The following is a 13,448-nucleotide window of genomic DNA, read 5'->3' as shown; positions in this document are numbered from 1 at the left end:
AAAACGTCACCAAAGCGTTACGCATCTGTGCCGTTAAGACGGCGCATTGCTGGAGTTGCGTCGCAACGATGGCGCAGCTCCAGCAATGCTCTGGGGTGCCCTATCTCCCCAATGCTGCGTAAAGCCGTACGTCTGCTTCAAGCAGGCGCAGGGTTTGAGTCACGCATCATTGTCCTCAAAGTGACTGATTGAAATCTTCTAGATTTCCCTCAGCCACTTTTAGGATGCGTTCCTGCGCAGGAACGCCCTCCCTTGCGCCGGAACGCCCCCTGATGGCGCAGGGCTTTACAACGTGATGCATCTCCCATATGCGTCACGTTGTTAATATATGCCGCACCATGGCGCCTCTTTTGTTCTGCCGCTGCGTCACAAAAGTCACGCAACAATGGAGCAAAAGAGACGCAAGGGGCTTCTAAATCAGCCCCTACAGACTCAAGTCCAGTCCTTCCTTTGTACACATGCGATAAGAAGAAATAGTGATGGTGGATTGATAGTTTGAGTATTTAAATGACTGGTTAATGTAGTAGGAAACTTTTTAGTGTTGTCGCTGATCTGCAATCACAATGGACTTTGTCTGTCACTTTGCGTGCTGCGGACTGCTGCCTGCCAGTCCTAGGCGAACCTTTTTAGTAGTTTGTTTAGTGAGTTACATAGGAACTTTCCAAGTCGACGGTCCGCAAATCAAGCAATACTAATAACGTAGTAGACCACATGAGATCGGTCAATATATCCCGTGGAATAGTTGTCTATTTGCTATTTCGCCAAAATATTTTGTTATTGTTCTTTTGAAATGTTTCATTTGGTTGACAACAATCATCCATGTTTTCGGGTCTTTCTTTCTTTCATGTTGTACATCAGCTCCCCCCAGGGGCAAGAGGACAGAGGAGGAGGCTGCTGCTGCTGTGCAAGGCCAGGATAGGGCAGACGAGGGCTCCTTTGCTGGCCCCGGTAAGTTTTAATTTTAATATAGAGTACCTATTTTTTCCTAGCGTTCCTCATTCGATTTTTTCTAAATCGTCTTTGATCTACTTGTAGACTGTATCTAAATTCTTATCCTGCCTTGACTATGACTCCCTGTGGTATTACTAGATTATTCTTATTAGTCTGTCTGTGTAGCTAACTAAGATTGCACATTTGGCAATTCCATTGGACTCCGATTCTAGTCAGCAATAGCTCTATGCACTGAGTGCAGTCCTCTGGGATTGTCCATAATGTCTTTTCAAGTCTTCTAAATGTTTATGCTTTGACAATTGCCAACAATAAAAAGGTGAATGACCACCAAGAAAGAATAAGATACTACTTTACTTTTGGTTTGTATAGGAGGACAATCCATTCTACTACTGTTGCAGGGACAAATCTGCACAAACAGAACTATGGACACTAAATAATGCATTGCTTAGCTTATCAATTATAATAGGCGCTGTTAGACTTTCCACATACCTCAGTGATAACAGACTTTGTAGTTGAGCCCCCAATCTCCTTACTGACTAGATAGTGTGGCAGAGTCATTTAGCTCCCAAAGTCACCGATGATTGACCCCCAATGATGATTATCCAACGCAGGACAAGAGTACGGAGTCAGAGTCAAGAAGTGTCAGAGGCACGGACTCATGCTTGTAAAAATTGCAAAACCTTTAGCTCAGCCACTCTAGTCTGGAGGACCAAAAACCACAGAGTCTATTTAAGTTTAAAAGCTTTATTAAAAGTAAACACATTTATTAAAATCAAGTTTGTCATAAAACTAAACGTTTAACTGAAAATGGAAAAGTGCTTAGTGCTGACGATTTATTGAACACATTTCTTGTGGTCAAGCCGAGCTCTCACCTGGTTTGAACTTGATCTTGCTCGTGTTCTTAGAAGTCAAGCTTCTGTCTGTTAGGAGAAAAAGTGGCGCGTGTTAAAAATAAAAAGCAAGCATTCATCAGTTGTGCCAAAAAGTGCAGCAAGACAACAGCCTTCCGTGGAAAAAGGGACATTTTTACTTTAGAGTAGACAGTCACAAATTATTACATTGTTTTCTGTTTTTTTCACATTTCTTTATTCCTAGACCAAATATTATATAGTAGTGAGTGGTGTATTCTAACATTCTTAAATGTACTTTGTAGGTGGAACATCTGGTGCTGGGCCCAGCGCGGAGGTGGAGGAGGAAAGTTCAGGGGAGGAAGCTGTGCAAGTGCCGGACGACACCAATGTGCCTGTGAGGGTTCACACGGTGGTGGCGGGCAGAGGTAAGCTATATATTCCTTACTTATTGAGATTGAAGACTGCAGAGTGTGCTTTCTGCACGGGTGTATTATAAATCAACCAGGTAGTAGCCTCCTCTAAATGTACTTCGACTTAGCTGTGAAGTTTTTGGCGAGAAGAATCCCAATCTGATCTGAGATGAACTTGATGGATGGGATGAACGAAAAGCGAAAGAAGGGTGTAAGTAAGTGTGGAAGGACGAGAAATTTAATGATGACTGGCAAAGAAGAATGATATGTGTTTGCTTGGTCCCCGAGGTGGCTGGGAAGGAAAGAATATGGTATGGTGCATGGCTGGGTGAATGATGAAGCAAGGATGGGTGGAAGGAGAACAGCCTGGGTGGGTGAAACAGAAACTGTATGTGTGCATATACTTTGAATGGATGGATGCCCGGATCATGGTACTATCTGACTCTTAGATAGCATATGTGTATCTAGAGAGAGTAGACGGTCACTGGATGAACTAAGTGTTACTTTGAAGAGCATGTAACACCGCACCCGCACGTCCGTTCCAGTGTAGGAAAGGCAAGGAAAAAAAGTTGTAATTTTGTCCAAATACTACCATGAATAGTAGCAGTAGTTTGTATTGCAACTGCAAGCACAGCATATATACGGTTATTACGGTGGACACTCCCTACCTCTCTTAATAAGTTTAGTTTAGTAGTAGTCCGTCATTCATGTGTGGGTGTATCACTGTTCACTCAATAAAAAGCAAAACACCTAAAGTCATCCCATATGTAATCAAATACATCCCATGTGAAGTGATAGATAATCAGATTATTAGCTTCTTCATTTTCCTTTTCTAGTACTCATTTGCACTGTAGGGTCAAAGTCAAATTAATTAAGCAGTGGCCCTTTTAACAGAGTGTTCTCAGTGCCACCCGTAATAGAAAAGTAAGAGCTTCACCACCTGCATGTACTGGACCCGTGCAGTAACGCAAGTCTGTCTCACTCATCACGGTGTGCGTCTGTTTTTCTCGGGTTCAAGTTCACTGCGCTGGCATTATGCCGGCTTGCATAAGATAACGTACCAATTTTCCTAAACAAGAGAGAAGAAGAAGAATAAGACTGGTGTACTGTCATAGTCGACTGTAATAGTCCATAGTGCTCGTAGAATTTTTTCCTTAAACTCCCACTAATGTTAGAGCAAGGATGAAGAAGTGGGAGGTTAGATAGATACTGGCCTCAATAGTTATGTACTGTGCTTTCAAGTTGCTAGTTGTACTGTGACACAACTTTCTGCTCAATCATTTTGTGTTAATCTTAAGGAGCATTGGTTACAGGCTATGTCTTTCTTTCTTCATATAGTTGCTCCTTCCAAATCAAACAAACCAACAAGGAAGGAGCTGGCTCGAATGGCCCGGCAACGGAGGCTGGATGCCACTGTTGCCGAATATCGGCGGCTGTTGGCCCTAAAGGAGGAGGACACGCAGTCTACTGGTACATCCACTGGGACAGCAGCATCCTCCTCCGACCCCCACCGGCTGCCAGCCAGGGCAGTGCTCCAGCGGTACGGAGCCAGGCTACCAAAGCCAACCGCCACCGCCGAGCAGCAAAGACAGCAGCTGCCCCCCACAGGAGTTGCAAGGCACACCAGCAACGCTTATGCCTCAGAGTGTCCTACCTGGAGCAGGAGGTCCTAACATATAAGACCTTGGTGGAGGGCCTCCGCTCCGAACATGCCACCCTCCGCAAGGAGTCTGATGCCCTGGCCGCTAAAGTGAACAGCATCCTGCCGTAGTGTCCCTTGCCCCTTTTTTAGAGACTTTTGGGGGGCGGGAATTGGGAGTTGGGTTGTTTTTGGGACTTTTGAAGGACAATCGTTGGGGTTAGGGAGGGTCTTGCGGGAGATTATTTTGTTAGGGCTACACAAATATACTTTTTGAAACTTTATCTGAGCATACCTGTTTTTTACTGCTTTTGAGTCTGGTGGGTGGGGGTTTAACAGTAAGTTTGTTTTCCTGAAACTTAAGTCTGTGTCATTTTCTTCCTTTAAGTGTAAATGGCTAAATGTTTTCAACACTAAGTGCCTCTCACAGAGTAAGTGAATTCAAGAGTCCTAGGACTTTAGTAGTACTACCGTCAATCTCTCATCTCTCCTAATACTCCATTATACTACCTCCCACCAGACGCTTATCTTACCTGTAATTTGTGTTTGAAAGTAGGGTTAGGCCCAGGGCTGGCTCCACGGGAAATGGCGATTAAGGTTGGCAATCCTGGGCGGATGAAATGTCCTCATTGCGGTGGTACTAGTGGTGTGACACAGTGGCAGTTGCATGCCTATGGAAAAAAAAAATGAAACCTGCTTTGTCCTTACTGGAGCATTACAACGGTACAATAGAGAATATAGCAGGTGACAGTACACTAGAACAGTGCCACAATGTAGCCTGACAAATGGTAAAGTATTGAAAGTATAACTAGTACTTGCGTTGAATTTCTCTGACATTGGCTACTACTACAAGAAATAGTACTGAAGCTGAGTAAGTCTAGAATATATCCTCGGATTCCTTCACCAGCCTGTTGCTATGACCTTATCCTCCCCAGCAAGTGTGTGGAATTATTGCTGTCATTTAGTCACACATCAATCAAAACCACACAGCCCGGGGGAAGAGGGTTTGGGTTTGGAAAATGGATGGGAATGGGGTTTCTTTTTGGGTAAGTTTTGTTGAGAGAAGAAAAAAAAAGCACAGCATGGACAAACAATAATTGAAGATAAAGAAATCTTTGGGTACAAAGCTAACCATAAATCTTTTAAGTGACATAAAGGAAGTGCATGCACTACTGCATGCATTGTTACTGAAAAGTAAGTAGTACTTTCGACAACCGTGAATGACAGAATGCGACAGTACAGGGCTGCAGCGTTTTCACTTGCCTATCTCTGCACTCAGAGAAACACTTCTTACATTGAATTAGGTTTAAAAAATAGGTGAAGTAAAACCTATAGAATGGCTGTAGGGATCAATTTAGAAGCAGAGAGAGATCCAAGAAATGCAGAGTCACCCTCATAGAAGTTCACAGCAATAACATTACTTAAAAAATAATTTGAAAACAATGGATACTGTATCTGTATGTTGTTGTAGTTGTCCTGTTGAATTTGGTAAGTAAGTTGCACGCATCAAACCATTCCTCTTATTAGCGGCACTCCTCCATTCCTGCTGACTCTTGGTCCATCAATGTTGGTGACCAGAAGACACCCTGTCCACTGCCTGCCTGGCGGATGCTGAATTGCGGCTCGCTAATGTGAAGCCTGACTTCATCCTTTTTTTCCCATTGCACAGACTGAAACCCGGCCTGTAATTATTGATGGAAAAACAGGAAGTGATATTAGAACACCACTGATAAATAAATATGAGGTATGTACGGTGTGTAGTGCAAAAAGTCACACTTTGAGTTTCCTAATAGACAGTACAATATTTTTGAAAGTGCGTACTCTGTCTGAGTCTCCTTTTGAAGGATAAATAAGTATGGGCAAATTAATTTAGCGGATCTTTCCCCTCAAGCTAGGTGTACTGTAAACTGTGTTTTAGAACAAAATTAGACCTTCCCAGCAGTGCTCCCACCCAGACCCTTACTAAAGCCAGTCGCAAAAATATAGAAGACCCCCAATCAGATCTCAAAAAACGAGGCCTAGTAGAAAACTGGTGACAAAACGTACTTTGAAAGTAAAAGTAGGCCCAAATACCCCCTTACCCACCGTGGATTGTATTCAAACCACTTGCAAGCAAGCAAAAGTATCCATACCCAGCATCGCTCCAAGACTCGCAAACCCCCCCACAAACAGCCCCCCACCCAAACACATGCAATACATATACTGCTAACCCTAACAAACCCTAAGTTAAGAATAGTGGCAAACGCTTTCTTTAACTATGCTAAATCTCCCCTTTCCCACCATGGATTTTCTTCAAATCACTTGCAACCAAAATTACACATTCCCACGAGTGCTCTAAGACCCCAGAACTCAGTTGCAAAAATCTAGAACACCCCGAAACACATGCAATCCTGCTGCTAGGGCTAACCTTAACAAACTCTCAGTTACAAAAAGTGCCAAAAGGCTTTTCCTCGTGGATTTTGTCCAAACCACTTCTATCCGGTATTAGACCTTCCCAGCAATGCCCCAAGACCCGCCAACCCACCCGCAAAAAAGCACAACACCCCCAAACAGCCAAAAAGGAAAATCTCATACTTACAATATTTATCGGCCTTCGGTCCAAACGCGCTGTGCAGCTAGGTCATAACTCCTGTTTTCCACCACGGATTTCCTGAAAAGCAAATGCAATCAAAATTAGACTGTTCCAGCAGTGCTCCCAGACCCCAAAACTCACCCACAAACACCCGGAACCCCCCCAAAGAGCACCTCAAATGCAAGCAAGTCAGCAAAAACGCAAAAACAATTTCGCCTCCGATTTGGTCCAAACCACTTTTATCCGGTATTAGAGCTTACCAGCAATGGCCCCAGAGCTGTCAACCCAGGTGAAAACTAGTAGAAGGCCCCCAAACAGCCAAAAAGCAAAAGTACAAAAATGGAGACTTAGTCATTTTCATGGCAATTTCCAAAATCACTCCGCGCGCGCTCTGCTGCTAGGCCCTAACTCCCCTCTGCCACCATGGATTTGCTTCAAACCTCTTGCAATCAAAAGTATCAATAGCCAGCAGTGCTCCCAGACCCCGAAACCCACCCACAAACACCAGGAAGCCCCCCACACAGGCCCCCGAAAACGCTACATTGAGCGAAATGTCAGAAATAGCAAAAACTTTTCCCTCAGGAATTTTGTCCAAACCACTTCTATCCGGTATTAGACCTTCCCAGCAATGGCCCAAGACCCGCAAACCCACCCGCAAAAGAGCACAACACCCCCAAACAGCCAAAAAGGAAAATCTCATACTTACAATATTTATCGACCTTCGGTCCAAATGCGCTGTGCAGCTAGGTCATAACTCCTGTTTTCCACCACGGATTTCCTGAAAAGCAAATGCAATCAAAATTAGACTGTTCCAGCAGTGCTCCCAGACCCCAGAACTCACCCACAAACACCCGGAACCCCCCCAAAGAGCACCTCAAATGCAAGCAAGTCAGCAAAAACGCAAAAAAAATTCGCCTCCGATTTGGTCCAAACCACTTTTATCCTTTATTAGAGCTTCCCAGCAATGGCCCCAGAGCCGTCAACCTAGGTGAAAACTAGTAGAAGACCCTCAAACAGCCAAAAAGCAAAAGTACAAAAATGGGGACTTAGTCATTTTCATGGCAATTTCCAAAATCACTCCGCGCACGCTCTGCTGCTAGGCCCTATCTCCCCTCTGCCACCATGGGTTTGCTTCAAACCTCTTGCAATCAAAAGTATCAATAGCCAGCAGTGCTCCCAGACCCCGAAACCCACCCACAAACACCAGGAAGCCCCCCACACAGGCACCCGAAAACGCTACATTGAGCGAAATGTCAGAAATAGCAAAAACTTTTCCCTCAGGGATTTTGTCCAAACCACTTCTATCCGGTATTAGACCTTGCCAGCAATGGCCCAAGACCCGCAAACCCACCCGCAAAAAAGCACAACACCCCCAAACAGCCAAAAAGGAAAATCTCATACTTACAATATTTATCGGCCTTCGGTCCAAACGCGCTGTGCAGCTAGGTCATAACTCCGGTTTTCCACCACGGATTTCCTGAAAAGCAAATGCAATCAAAATTAGACTGTCTCAGCAGTGCTCCCAGACCCCAAAACCCACCCACAAACACCCTGAACCCCCCCAAAGAGGCCCTCAAAGGCAAGCAAGTCTGCAAAAATGCAAAAAAACTTTTGCCTCCGATTTGGTACAAACCACTTTTATCCGGTATTAGAGCTTCCCAGCAATGGCCCCAGAGCCGTCAACCCAGGCGAAAACTAGTAGAAGACCCCCAAACAGCCAAAAAGAAAAAATACAAAAATGGGGACTTTGTCATTTTCATGGCAATTTCCAAAATCACTCCGCACGCGCTCTGCAGCTAGGCCCTAACTCCCCTCTGCCACCATGGATTTGCTTCAAACCTCTTGCAATCAAAAGTATCAATAGCCAGCAGTGCTCCCAGACCCCAAACCCCACCCACAAACACCAGGAAGCCCCCCAAACAGGCCCCCGAAAACGCTACATTGAGCGAAATGTCAGAAATAGCAAAAACTTTTCCCTCATGGATTTTGTCCAAACCACTTCTATCCGGTATTAGACCTTCCCAGCAATGCCCCAAGCCCCGCCAACCCACCCGCAAAAAAGCACAACACCCCCAAACAGCCAAAAAGGAAAATCTCATACTTACAATATTTATCGGCCTTCGGTCCAAACGCTCTGTGCAGCTAGGTCATAACTCCGGTTTTCCACCAAGGATTTCCTGAAAAGCAAATGCAATCAAAATTAGACTGTCCCAGCTTGCTCCCAGACCCCAAAACCCACCCACAAAAACCCGGAACCCCCCCATAGAGCACCTCAATGGCAAGCAAGTCAGCAAAAACGCAAAAAAATGTTCACCTCCGATTTGGTCCAAACCACTTTTATCCGGTATTAGAGCTTCCCAGCAATGCCCTAAGACCCGCCAACTCACCCGCAAAGAAGTAGAACACCCCCACGAGTGCAGAGTCTTTCTTCATTGGGTGTAATCCAGCCCTCTGCTTTGAGGGAAATAGGAGTCTGGAGGAGGAGGATAGAGGAGCATGTTCTTGTGAACTTGTGAACCTGAGGAATGCAGACTGCGGCACCTTCAAACCAATAAGCAAATAAGTGAAGACAGTTCTGCTGATGGGCTTGTTTTTGTGATTAGGTGATTAAAGTTTTAATTGTATTAACTGTGCAAAACAAAGAAAGACAGACACACAGGAATAAAAGTGAAAAAGAATGAAAAAGAAAGTTATTGATTCATTGGCTCATTTTCAGTGCTCGGTGTCCGGGAATAAGAATAAGAGTTCGTCCTCATACCCTGCGAATTCAGGCAGGAGTAGGTCAGTGTCACCTAACACTGAACAAATTCCCTCATCTAAGTTGCTGTCCTCCTCGTCTTCATCCGGCGTTTGTTCTCGTACGTTGTAATCTGGTTGTATGAGGTGCTGATTCATCTTGATCATTGTTAACCTCTCCACATTTTTGGGCGAGAAGCGGGTCCGTTTGGAAGTTACAATGCCACCAGCAGCACTGAAAACACGTTCAGAAGACACACTTGTGAGTGGGCAAGACAAGTAGTTTATAGCCAGGTTGGAGATCTGTGCCCACAATTCTTTTTTCCCATGCCAATACGCCAATGGGTCAGCAGTAACATAGACCTCTGTTGAGTCATTCAGATAGTCCTGCACCATTGACTCAAGGTCCTCCAAGGTACCTCCACTTTGCTTACTTTTTGCTAGGACCTTTTGAGAACCAAACCCAAGCCAAATTAGCCAATCCTCTTCTGCACCCAATGTTACTGTTGTGTCTGGTGCAGATGATCCGGTTGCCGGTGTCTTTAACGGCTGAGAGGTCACTTGTGCCACAGCCACAGGTGCAGAAGTGGATTCTTTTGACTGGGGATGGCCTGCTGATGCTGATGTACTGCCTTTTCCTTCAATTTGCTACCGTTCTCTTTCAAACCTCATGGCTGACAAGGCTAGCCAACGTTTGTAGTTTGTAACATCTTCATCATCAAAAGGAAAGAATGCTCGGCCTGCCAGCGCCTTTTTGTAGCGTGGATCCAGAATAGTAGCACAAATGTAATGCTGTTCTGAGTGGATCATTTTATGACGTTCATCGCCAAGTAGGCGCTCTAATAATTTCTCAGCCAAAACAAAAGCTTCTTGCTTTTTTTCATCTTTTTGAAACATAGAAGACACCGCCTTCAGTTGGTGCTCCAGCATGCACAACAATGCTATAGCTTTTCCCAAATTACAGTCCTCCTTGCCGACTGCACGCGTGAAGACCTCAAAAGGACGAAGTGTCTGTCAGGCTTTTAACTAGGTTCCATTGCGCCGCATCTAGCCTCAGGTCCTTCTGAGCTGTACCCAGTGTTATAAAATAGTGATCTAGTACCGTATACTGCTCATACAGATGCTCAAGCATGTAGAAGGTTGAGTTCCAATGTGTTGGCACCTCCTTGATGAATGCTTTCACTGGCATTCGACGTTCATGTAGTAGGCTCCTCAGATGCTTCCGGGCCTTAAAAGAATGGCTGAAATGGTTGCACATTCTTCGGCAGGTGGCCACTAACTCGCATGCTGGACTGTCTTCATCACTCAAGAATTTTTTAACAACCAGGTTTATACAGTGCGCCAAACACGGCACTCTGAAATAGTGACCCAGATCCATGGCCTTAACTACATTGGCGCCATTATCCGTGGAAACATAACCAATCTGGCGTTTTTTGGGGGACAGCCAGTGAAAGACCTTTGTGTTGAACTCATTCAAAATGTTTTCTGCTGTATGACGTTTCTCCAAGCCAAACATGGCTAGTGTTGCATGTTTCCGAGCAGCTTTAAAAAATTGGTCCGGGTCAACACCTGCGTTTAGCTTTGCTTTAACCCCTGAAAAAGAGACCCAGTGTGCAGTGATGCACATGTAATCAGCGCCTGCGCTACTGGTCCACATGTCTGTTGTCAGATGTATAGTGTGAACAGCACTCTTCTGCAAAGCTGCCCCAATCACCTCCAGCACATCTCATGTAGTGCTGGAACCGCAACTCTGGCAAAATAGAACCGGCTAGGAACCTTCCATTTAGGGCAGAGCGCTGCCACTAATTCTAGAAAACCAACCCCTTCTACAAAAGAAAAAGGCAGAAGGTCCAGAGCTAGCATTTTATCCAGCTTAGTGTTATACAGACGCGTCAGTGGGTGGTTGCGATCATTTGGCGCTGCTGAAAACAACATGGTTCTAATGTTGCCCTGGACCATGCTTTTACGGGATGATGATGATGATGACTTCTTCGACCCAGTTACGCTCGCTGATGAACTTTTTCGCATTGGTGTCTCACTCTCTCCCACACTCTTAGTGTGGCTCACAGGGGGTGTGCTGCTGACAGGGGTACTGGGTGTAAGTGAAGTGTTTGACACTTCTTCCTCCTCGTCATCATCAGATGAAACATCACCGTTTTCTTGACTTGCAATTCGGGCTTCCTTGATCTCCTTTAGGTGTGCAAACCATTGGACAGCGTGCTGTTTCTTAAGATGACCTCTCTGGCCTCCGGTACCATAGTTGGTACCAAACTTACCACGACTAACTGCATGTTTACAAATGCTAAAAATGGCGAAGTTTTCCTTTTTTGGGCAAACACTAAAGAAGTCCCAAACTGCGGACTTGAAATGTCTGTGGGGGCCGGAGGAGGCGGCGATACTGGTGGTGGTCATGCTGCTAATGCCAGATGAAGTGGAGGATGTGGATTGCCGAACTTTACTACGTTGTGCACTTTCACCACCACTAATTGAGGTCGAGGTGGATGGAGGTCCCTTCTGGCGAGGAAGAAATATGGAAGCGGTAGGTGCTGGGGCTGCAGTGATCTTTATGTTGACTGGGTCGTCGTAGTGAGAGTCTTCATCAGCAGGAGTATCCGCCACTTCTTGTTGTGCCTCATCACACTCCATAACTATTAGACTTTCGACGACCTTCCTTTTACGCTTAACTACCTTTGTCAGATCATGGTGTGCCTCACTCTCAGACGGCAGTGGTGCTGGTTCCCAATTTTGATCCATATCATCAGAGGGAGGTGGGCTTGAAGAAGATGTAGACACCACCCTTGATCTTTTCCTTGCTAGGGATCTTCTGGAAGACAATGAATCATCAGGAGGAGTGGCTTCCTCAAATGATACCTCGGCTTGATTGTCGATTTCCTGATGTGCCCCTACTTCGGGAGGAACAACTATTCTGGGCACTTGTGACCCTCCATGCACCTCTGCTTGCGCATCTCCTTGTGCTGCCTCTCCTTCCATATGTACTTGGGCTTGTACTTGCACATGTGGTTGTTGTTGCAGCTGTGGTTGTTCAACACTCGTCAGATGAGTTACAACAACCTGTGTTGGTTGAGGGACATTGCTGCTACTTTCTTGCGATGAGCCAACATCACTGGTCGATGGTGATTGAACAACAAGACTAAGTACCTCTGCAGCACTCAAGGGCTTGGATTTAATTTGCCGTGGTGGTGGTGGCACTGAGCCCAATGGTGCGGGGGTGCTGCTACCAGCTTGGTCCCCAGCAGATTCCGCTGCTGCTGCAGGCGTACTTTTTTTTTACTCCCAAAAAATGTGGCGGGCAGCACACCAGTCTCCTTGGTAACTTGCTTCTTCTGCTTCTTACTGGCAACTTTCTTGCTAGAGGAGCTACGGGGAACTTTTTTTGGGGCCATCTTCTTCAGAGATCAGAACAGCAGGCCGCAGTTGCACGAGTTGCAGAGTTGTCTGTGGCCAGACGTGACGTTGTGACGTTATGCTGCACACACACACTGCTGCAGGACTTCTTCCTGGCACTGGTGGTTCTCTTGAGTCTTGTGCACCTAAAAGCAATGGAAGACAGACGAATATCAGTTCAGTTATACACCCCAAAAACTCGAAAACCACATAAAAATCAGTACAATCCCATGCCATCCAAGCCCTCCATGATGTTTAAATTCAAGACACCCCACAGAAAGACTAGGCCCATGCACCACTCACTACCCCTGGGCATAATGGTTGAAAGCTAGGCAAAATGGGTGCAGGCCTGAGAACACTGCCTGCATTAAAAATGGCCCCTTGCCTCCCCTTGTTCTGAGCTGGGATGGGACAGTGAGATAAATAATGGTGATGGATCAAGCCCTGATCTTTGGACTGGGTAAGAGTGGTCTGCTCAATTCAGACACTCTGTTCATCACCACCCCCTTTTGTAAATCGATTTTGGCCACTATAGGTGTGGCAGGGTATACTCAGACATGAGTCCCTTTCTCACTGCTCCATCAGGATTCAAGCAAGCCGGGCCGAAGACGGCTGAAATGCCAGAAACCGGTCCCCGGTAGCTTGTCTCCTTTCTGGTAAAGAATTGGCTTGGTAGTTTAGTCTGCCCTGTTCCCATGATGCACTGGGCCAGGGACAGACTGATTTGCATATAGCCAGGTTCTGAGCTGGGATGGGACAGTGAGATAAATAACGGTGATGGATCAAGCCCTGATCTTTGGACTGGGTAAGAGTGGTCTGCTCAATTCAGACACTCTGTTCATCACCACCCCCTTTTGTAAATCGATTTTGGCCACTATAGGTGT

Source organism: Lissotriton vulgaris, chromosome 1_1 (assembly GCF_964263255.1).
Source record: "Lissotriton vulgaris chromosome 1_1, aLisVul1.2, whole genome shotgun sequence".
Classification (NCBI taxonomy): Eukaryota; Metazoa; Chordata; class Amphibia; order Caudata; family Salamandridae; genus Lissotriton; species Lissotriton vulgaris.
The sequence above is the reverse complement of the archived record's forward strand: the minus strand, read 5'-3'. Positions refer to the sequence as shown.